The sequence below is a fragment of the Arachis ipaensis genome, chromosome B08, assembly GCF_000816755.2.
Source record: "Arachis ipaensis cultivar K30076 chromosome B08, Araip1.1, whole genome shotgun sequence".
NCBI lineage: Eukaryota > Viridiplantae > Streptophyta > Magnoliopsida > Fabales > Fabaceae > Arachis > Arachis ipaensis.
The window spans coordinates 37,160,512-37,170,206 of record NC_029792.2 but is presented as its reverse complement, the minus strand read 5'-3'; the positions used below and the strand labels follow the sequence as shown (position 1 = coordinate 37,170,206).

The 9,695-nt window shown below is 32.7% G+C and overlaps 1 long non-coding RNA gene across 2 annotated transcripts; it reads left to right on the top strand.

The window, feature by feature from the left end:
- On the top strand, window positions 42-6,411 carry LOC107613887. 2 transcript variants are annotated; one of them, XR_001614219.2, is made up of 6 exons: window positions 42-1,217; window positions 1,437-1,503; window positions 4,999-5,093; window positions 5,203-5,458; window positions 5,578-5,692; window positions 5,797-6,411. It is a non-coding gene; the product is annotated as an uncharacterized LOC107613887 (long non-coding RNA). The 2 variants fall into 2 exon arrangements; XR_002352352.1 differs by having other exon boundaries at window positions 44-1,503.

Here is a 9,695-nt window from a genome sequence, read left to right as displayed (position 1 = left end):
GGAGTTAAGGGGTTAAAAAAATTTAAAATTATATAAATTTATTTTTTTTATTCATTAGGTTTTATGTGCATATATGGTCTGTAATTTAAATGTGTTTTTAAAAACTATCTACGTATGTATATTTTTTGTGTTGGTATTTAAAAATTGATTAATGTTCCATAAATTAATAAATTAACAAAATATATAAAAAGATCAAATAATAAAGGAAACAACTATAAAATGGACTATCAAAAATATATGAGTGTGAGATAAAATTTAGGCTAACCTGGTTGAAGATCCATTCAACCTATTGTGGTCGACACCTTCTAGATAGTCTTGTTATGAAGTGTTTGATGTGGAAAATGAGGCCTTCAAGTACTTGATAACAAAACAAAAAATATCAAGGTGTGAAACTAAAAAAATTCTTTTGAAAAATTAACTCATGAACCACAACAAAAGAATACAGCACCGAGGTACATTGGAGGTGCCTATGACTGAATTAAAAAATTAACCTTAAAGGTAAGGATATAGAATTAAATAAAAAGAAAATTAAATTTAATTATAAATACTCTTTGAAGAAGGACACAACAGATTCAGCATCAGATAGGTCTGTAATGCTTGAGAAATAATATACTGATGATAATGTGTAATCATGCAGCTTAATAGTTATTACCAGGTTTATTACTTTGAAGTAACGTATGTATAGAGCATTTAGCAGCAAAGGTTATTATAACTGATGAGTTAAAAAAGGAATTCAAACTATCGAATCCTTTATCTTCTATTTTTAAGCACATTTAGGCTGAAAAATCTTAATTTTTGTATCCTATAATATTGCTGAAAGTTTTAAATAATATTTTCAAATTAAGTCATAAAAAAATTAAGATAATTAAAAATCAAAATTAAAGGAACACATGTGCTTCTAGTTGTTGATTTAAATTTATGAAAAATAAAAAATTATTTAATTCAAATGGTTCCATTAAATGAATAGGTCAATTTTAGATTAGCATTTTTCTTCCCAAATCTCAACAGTTTGCGTGCTCACCAGACCCCCCAATATTAGCGTAAGTCTGAAATCATTTCCTAAAGAAAATGTCAATCTCATCTCTCATTCAAACTGTTTGTTAATCTAAGCCCCAACCTTCTCAACGCAGAACCACTCTGCAGCTCCTACCATCAAACCAACCATAAACCTCCATCCATCCTCTGCAATAATCTTGCTCATTAATATCTCTCTACTGGTAGCGCTTTGTTAATCCCCCTTTCTCACCATCTAACTATTATACTGTTTCTCTGGGTTAATTTTCTCGAATACAGTTGGGTTTTGCAGCGGTCAAATGCGAAATTCTGCGAAAATTACTTCAACTGCTTATTACACTTGCTGAACTTGAGTTAGTGGATCTTATTATATCTTATTTGTGTTGAATACTTTATGTTTATACTTGTTTGTGTCTTTGTAGTGGTGAATTGGAGAGCCATGAGGAGTAGCAACTGAATCTGGTTATTCATCTTGTTGGTGGTATCAAGGTAAGTTTGGTGTGTATTATTGGTGTTGTTTACGATATATATTTTTTTACGCTAAACTAAAGAATTTTTTTGGGGTTCCCTCTTTTGCTAGAAGATTGTTACTCTTTGTCGATAACTGTCCTATAATTTTGATGAACTTGTGGTCAGATGCAAAACGTTATTAATCTTGAGTAAAATTAACTTGAAATATGTTATTGGAAAAGTTTTCTAGAGTTGATATTTGGTCACTGTGATCAGTCTCTTCTCGAAGGAATAAATTTGTCATCTTTATTTTTCATGAAAAAATACATTTTTTGAGTTAACTCGGTTGTCGGGATAATTAGCTATCGGCTAATTTAATGAAACTGAGATTGCTTTGTGTGACTAAACTAAATTTTAGATAATTTTTTAAGTTTTACTCGTACATAAATTTTGACCTATTATCTTTGTTTGTAGAAATTTGACTCATGGGTTGTATTTAGATTTGAATATAAAATTTTTTATGGAAATAATAGTTTAAGTTGTAATTTTTAATTAATATAATTCACCAAATGTTTCTGTTTTTTGTATAGTTATTTAAGTTTTAATTTCATAATTTTATTATACTTTGGTTATGAAAACTAGCTAAAGAGAAAAATCATTAATATACGGTTGTGCATTCATTGAAAATATACCTATATTAATAAGATATTTTTTTCAAAAAAATCTAATACTAAATTTAAATTACTTTCTGTTATATTATAAATTGATATCCTTTTTGGTATATCTGATAAATGGTTAAACTACTTAAACCAATTTTACTTCCTCGAATGGTTAGTGTAATGCTTATTTAAATGAATGTCGTGGTTTGAATTTTGCGTTGTGTATGTAAATAACTATTGATTAGTGACAAATTTTTAATTTGAATTCAATTTCAGTGAGAGTTAATTCGAACTGAAAAATATCATGGAAAAGATAAATAATGCTAGTTCTAAAACTCGCTTAAGTTTGGAGGAAGAGGTGATAGAAAACAGATATGATGATGATTTTATCTTAGTTGGTCGATATTAGTTTATTGTGTTACCTTACTTTTTTGTGGTTTGCACTTTCAGTTGATCTTAGTTGAGTTAGGTATCTTTTTCCAGATTTTGACAAAGTGTTAAACAACTTAATGTACAACAGAGTCAATTAAGATAAACCAAGAATAGTACATGTTGGTTTTTTTTTTCAGTATCTATTTGTAGCTGTTGAGTGTTAACTGGTTCATGCTACTTGTATGATAAAATGAACATTTTTTTTTGGATTTTTTTTGGAACATGAACTTTTTTTATAGACTTACAGTAGACAAAACCAAAATGATATACGTGCATATTTAGAGCATCAAACAAAGATAGGAGTAGTTGGGCCATCAGTGTAATGAAGCATTGAAGTGAATAAAACAAATAGATTAACATGCTAAATCTTGCCCCAACACTGAGAAATGATTTTCAATGCTAGAATTCGAAGAGAGGGATCATGTTTTCCAATTTTACTGTGACACAAAATCGATGCATACATAAAATATATTAAATTAAAGAAAACAAAAATAAAAATAAAAACCTTTCTTAAAGAAACTAGCACTGAGTACTATTTATTTATTGTTTATTTTATTGTAAAAGTTATAATATTACAATGTCCTATCTGTATAAATGAATTGTCCCATTTTGTTCTTTATGGTAGAAGAAGTCTCACAATTTTACTAGCTTTTTTTCAACAATGATGTATTAACTATATTCAATAAAAAGAATTGCCAAATTAAAACTAATTGTAGCATTGCTCACTACCATGTAATGGTTTACAATTATATTATCAAAACTTATTGCAAGAAAAATTAAGTTAACCTCGAATAAAGAAATAAATAAAGGAAAAATATGAGAGATCAGATTTTGGGTTCCAAATAGAAGAAATAGAGCAATAAACAACAAATACCCTTTGAATATGAACTTGTATTAGGCAAAACCTAGTAATTAATCAATTATTATTGTTACTTTGTTGTGAAAGCTTCTTTTGGAGCTTAGCTAAGAGGTCTTGAATCTCTTTGTACAGAAGCATCGCTTGGTTTCTCAACCCTTCATTCTCATTTAATAAGCTTTGTTCTCTTTGTAAAGTTTCAAGTTTCTCATCTTAATCTGTATCTTTACCATAGCCATCTTTATCCTCTCACTACAAGGTTTTTGTTTATTTGTGGTGGTTTTTTTTCCTTATTTGTGGAGGTTTATAACCCCACTAAATGGTTTGTGGGGGTTTCTAAAACTTCCAAAATTTTAGATGCCACGAGGTCTTTTGTAGGAGTTTTGAAAAACCCCCACAATCTATTTAGTGGAGGTTTTGTGTGTGTTTAGTGGGGGGTTTTATATTGGACTTTTGTGACGGTTTTAAATCACTTTTGTGGCAGTTCAAAACCCCCACAAATTAATTTTTTTAATTTAACAAAAATTAACTATTTTGTGAGATTTTCAAACCTCCACAAATCCTGTAATTATTTATTTATTTTTAATTTCAAATCATTCATTAATATTTTCTCATTTACATACTCTCAAATTAGAATTTATTTTTTATATCAAAATTTAAAAACTAAATCTTTTATAACACAATTCTTCAATATAAGACATAACTCTATATAAAAAAATTCTCAATATCAATGGTTCCAAACATAATTGCATATGGTATTGTTCTACATAACTATTACTGTTTTTCTTTAAAAAGTAAAATAAAACAACAGCTTCAATATTTCAATATCATCTAATTACATAAAAGTCTCAAATAGTTGTCCTCAGATATCCATTACTATCACCAGCTGATCTCCTAGCATCAAAGGGAGTAGTAGGCTCGCTTTCAACATTATTAGCCTATATGTAAAAATAAGATGTTATTAGTAATTTTCTATTTTTCATTCAGAGAAAATATTCAATCAGTGAAAGCTCCATTCAGTCGCAGCCCTGAACTAATGAAGAGGAAATTATATATGTACACTTGTTTATCTTTTGGCATAAGATGACCAAAATCAAAGGAAGATATCATTTTGAATCAAGAATGGAAAAAAGATGTCACCAAAGTAGAGATAACACTCACATCTAACATTATGCCCAACCCATGAATTCTAAGTACGAAGATAGCAAAAATGAATAAATTCTCAAAAATAAGAATCTATAAATTCAGTCATGTCAAACCCAATTCTAAGCTTATCCATCTACTTAACAAAGAATATACAAATTCATAATGCGTCATGCACAACAAAATATATATACTTTAACAATTTGCACCGCCACATATTCATTCTTTTCAAGCTGCTCACAACTACATTATACATAAACATAAATGCACTATAAACATACTGTGTAAACTCATGAAGAATATCTCTATGCCTAGTCAACTTTTGAGTTATAGAAGTAGCTGGCCCAGCAGATGCAGCACATCTGCTCATTGAATCATTTATCTCGGTTATAATTTAATGTGTTGAATTAATTTGGTCATGCTCATGTAAACTTGAATTACCAGGGAGCCAGTCTTTTCGTAAATTTACCATCCAATCAATCCTTTCCTCTGATCCTTGCATCTTATGCTAGATTTGCTAATGCCACAATTCAAAATGCGTAAGTACAAATCCTATAAAACTTTGATTAATTGAAAAATAACATAATAGATAGATACAAAGTCACGCAAATTTAATCATGTATATGTACTTATTATACGTTATTGTAGTCAACTTTGTATGCCTGGAACACTTGATCCAGCAAAAGCAAGGGGCAAAATAGTCATGTGCCTTCGAGGTGGGAAAATAAGATCGGTTGCTGAGGGCCAAGAAGCTTTATCTGTAGGTGCAGTTGGAGTGGTCATGGAAAATGACGCTTAAAGTGGAAACACAGTTCTAGCTGAGCCTCATGTTTTGTCCACTACAAATGTGCCCAAAAATAATCAGAACAAAAATGTTCATGATTATTACAACAGTACCACATAAGTAATAATTACGCATATATATAATAACTTAACAAATTCTAAGTAACATTTTGAAACACTATAGTTGCAAGTAAATTTTTGTTCGATACTTCAACTTATAGTTACATAAAAATGTTTCAGGAGCCCTACTATTAACATGTCTGCAGCAAGAACATTGCTTGGAACAAAGCCAGCTCCAGTTATAGCCGCATTCTCATCTAGAGGTCCAAATCCAATTCAACCATCAATACTCAAGGTTTATATATAGTCATTGATGCTCCTTATGACATATTATTCAAAATTTTATTTTATGTTCTAACCACATTCCCTGCTTTGTGTTTCATCCTGATATAACTGCAGCAGGGGTGAACATACTAGCTTCATATTCCTTAGCAGCAAGTGCATCTAACTTGCCATCAGAAACACGCCGTGGGTTCTGGTTCAATGTGCTACAAGAAACTTCCATGTCATGCCCTCATATCTCTGGTGTTGCTGGTAGGATGAATCATTTGTCATGTCCTATAGTTAGTAGGTGTGTGCCCACACTTCAGACATGATCACAATATGCAAAGTTCAAGATTACAATAATTTTATTTTTATAAATAAGATAAAAAATAAAATAAAATTGTACAGATTCATGTCAACCCAACAAACAAGAATAGATACTAACTAAACTTCTAATTACATAGACTTCACTTATCAAATTGCCCAAACTAAGTTACCAAGTATATATGTTAGGAATTAAAGAAGTGTATGTATACATATAATTAGCACTCAATTGTATGGAGATGGGATTGTGTCATTTAAGTTTTACATCTTTCCTTTCTTTAGGAATATAAGAAAAAGAATGCTTACCAAGTAATCAGCATACTGGGACAGTGTATGAACCCATTGAACATATATTGCTGCAGCATCTTCACTTGTCTTGTTCTTTCAAGATTGACACAAAGAATACCAGGACCAACTTTTCCACCATGTTTGACATCATTATTGGATGTATGTGAACTAGATGAAGTATCATCTAACTTCCTCTTACCATGCTGAGCGCCCAGGCACTTTGCAACAGCAACAATTCCTTGACTATTAAAGCCACTTCTATTTATAATAACACTGCACATTTAAATTACCATGATTAGAGAAACATAGATAATTAATCTAAGAATAGATACTAATAATTAATCTAACACTAAAGTAAGTACCTTATAAAACTTGTTATGGTAATAACATAAGCTATGCAAGTCCCATACAAGGTCAAATATTGAAGGAAGCCAGCCAACCATGTCCTTTTACTACCTAAACTAACACTAAACTTAGTTAGAAGCTATAACTATGATTATGATGATGGCATTGTTCAGTTGAAACCGGATCTGAAGTTTTGTAACAATCTGAAAGGAGGAATGAAGAGATATAAGTGACAGTTGCAAATAGAAGCAATGAAACTGGGTCTGCAATCCATCCTAATTGAGAAGTGCTCCATGCTAGGGATAGAACACTAGCACCAATCACAGCAGTGGTAATATGAACCACTGCACTTCTTAGAGTTCCTGGTATATTAGAATTTGATGCAAAAAAGAACAAATAGAAATTTCAAAATTTTTTCAAACTCAAGAACCTAAGTTAGAAAATTGGAATGGTTATAACATAATGGTCCTATGGTTATATTTAATTCGGTAAAACAGTTTTCTCTGTTCTCAGCATATAACAAACATGCAGATTAAACATCCATTCAAGATCTCATGAATGGAACCAGTAGATTACACAAACCTAAGAATATGTTATAAGCAAATTATATAAGAAGAAAAATTACTAATAGAATATACTACGTGAGTCATTACTGAATCAAATAATATGGAGAAGAAGAAGAAGAAGAATACCAATGCCAGCTCGAAGGAGATCTGAAATAGTAGCTCGATTCACAAGCTTTTGACGCGGCAAGTTAGGCGCCAGCACAAAGGAAAAGCCTCAAAGGAACACTGCCAAGGTAGCGCCTAATGATGACAGGTCATCTTAGCCTAGTTTCACTAGCCTTTTTCCTTTATTTTTATTGGGTTTTATGCACTTTCTTGAGCCATAAGTAAGCCATTTGGGTAGAATTTCATGTTTCCCTTAGATTCAATCAACCACCCTTTAATTGACACAAAATCATGAGGTTTAAGCAAAAATTAATTGGTTTTTAAATGAATTATAAGCTTTGTGAATTTTTTGATACTTTGATTGGTTGTTTTGATTACTTGTAGGTGAAGAAAAGAAAGAAACAAGGGAAGCGTGGCCTATGGAAGGAAAAAGCGTGGCCCATGACCATTGAATCTTGGCATTAGCATCATGAACGGTCATGCATTGATGCTTATGCATGCATACAATTATTAAGTGACCGAATGAATGAAATGAAAGCATGCATGGAACAATTAATTACTAATGCTAATGAATAAAGGCGTTAAATGAATGAATGATTTAAAGTTAAAGCATTAGCATTACTAATTAAAGCCATGCATTTCTAATGCAATTGGCAATTCATGCTTTACGTTAATGCATTAATAAAAGCATGCATTTCATTACTAATGCCCTGGAGGTGAGGCCAACGTTTGCGCCAACGTTTGCCTCAAACTTGAAGTCAAACATTGGCACAATTACTACACCAGGGGAGGCCAACGTTTGCGCCAACGTTTGCCTCAAACGTGAGGTCAAACGTTGGCGCCATAGAAGCAAAGAAGAGCACCTCTGTTTGATGCATTGGATGAGCCATGTTTGCGCCAACGTTTGCCTCAAACGTTAGGCCAAACGTTGGCCAAAGGAGTAGCATGGGAGAAGCCACGTTTGAGCTCACGTTTGATGTGATGAGCGGATAATTTATACGCTTTTTGGCATTGTTTTTAGTATGTTTTTAGTAGGATCTAGTTATTTTTAGGGACGTTTTCATTAGTTTTTATGTTAAATTCACATTTCTGGACTTTACTATGAGTTTGTGTGTTTTTCTGTGATTTCAGGTATTTTCTGGCTGAAATTGAGGGACTTGAGCAGAAATCAGATTCAGAGGTTGAAAAAGGACTGCTGATGTTGTTGGATTCTGACCTCCCTGCACTCAAAGTGAATTTTCTGGAGCTACAGAACTCCAAATGGCGCGCTTCCAATTGCGTTGGAAAGTAGACATCCAGGGCTTTCCAGCAATATATAATAGTCTATACTTTGGCCAAGAATTGACGACGTAAACTGGCGTTCAACGCCAGCCTTCTGCCCAAATCTGGCGTCCAGCGCCAGAAAAGGATCCAAAACCAGAGTTGAACGCCCAAACTGGCACAAATACTGGCGTTCAGCTCCACAAATGGCCTCTGCACGTGCAACACTCAGGCTCATCCCAAACACACACCAAGTGGGCCCCGGAAGTGGATTTATTCATCAATTACTTACTCATGTAAACCCTAGTGACTAGTTTATTATAAATAGGACCTCTTACTATTGTATTAGACGTCTTTTTGACCATCTTTGGTCTCAGTTTTTCATCTTAGGAGACTATTGATCTCGTTTAGGGGGCTGGCCATCTCAGCCATGCCTGGACCTTTCACTTATGTATTTTTAACGGTAGAGTTTCTACACTCCATAGATTAAGGTGTGGAGCTCTGTTGTTCCTCAAAGATCAATGCAAGTACTACTGTTTTCTATTCAATTCATCTTATTTCTCTTCTAAGATATCCATTCGCACCCAAGAACGTGAAACTCCATGATTATTTTATATCCGCCTGACTGAGATTTACAAGGTGACCATAGCTTGCTTCATACCAACAATCTCCGTGGGATTCGACCCTTACTCACGTAAGGTATTACTTGGACGACCCAGTGCACTTGCTGGTTAGTTGTATCGAAGTTGTGACAATTATGAATTAAGATCAAAGCACCAAGCTTTGGAGCCATTACCAGGGATTGTTCGAGCCTGGACATCACAATTTCGTGCACCAAGTTTTTGGCGCCGTTGCTGGGGATTGTTTGAGTTTTCGGCAAGCTTTTGGTCCGGTAATATCAGTGCCAGATTCCCTTTTGATCCGGCAACAGCACCAAGTTTTTGGCGCCGTTGCCGGGGATTGTTCGAGTTTGGACAACTGACGGTTCATCTAGTTGCTCAGATTAGGTAATTTTCTTTTTATTTTATTTCCAAAAAAAATCAAAAATATTTCTAAAATTTTCTCATCTGTTTTCGAAAAAAAAGTAAAAATGTTTTCAAAATAAAAATGTTTTCAAAAATAAAAATTTTATTCAGAATTTTTAAG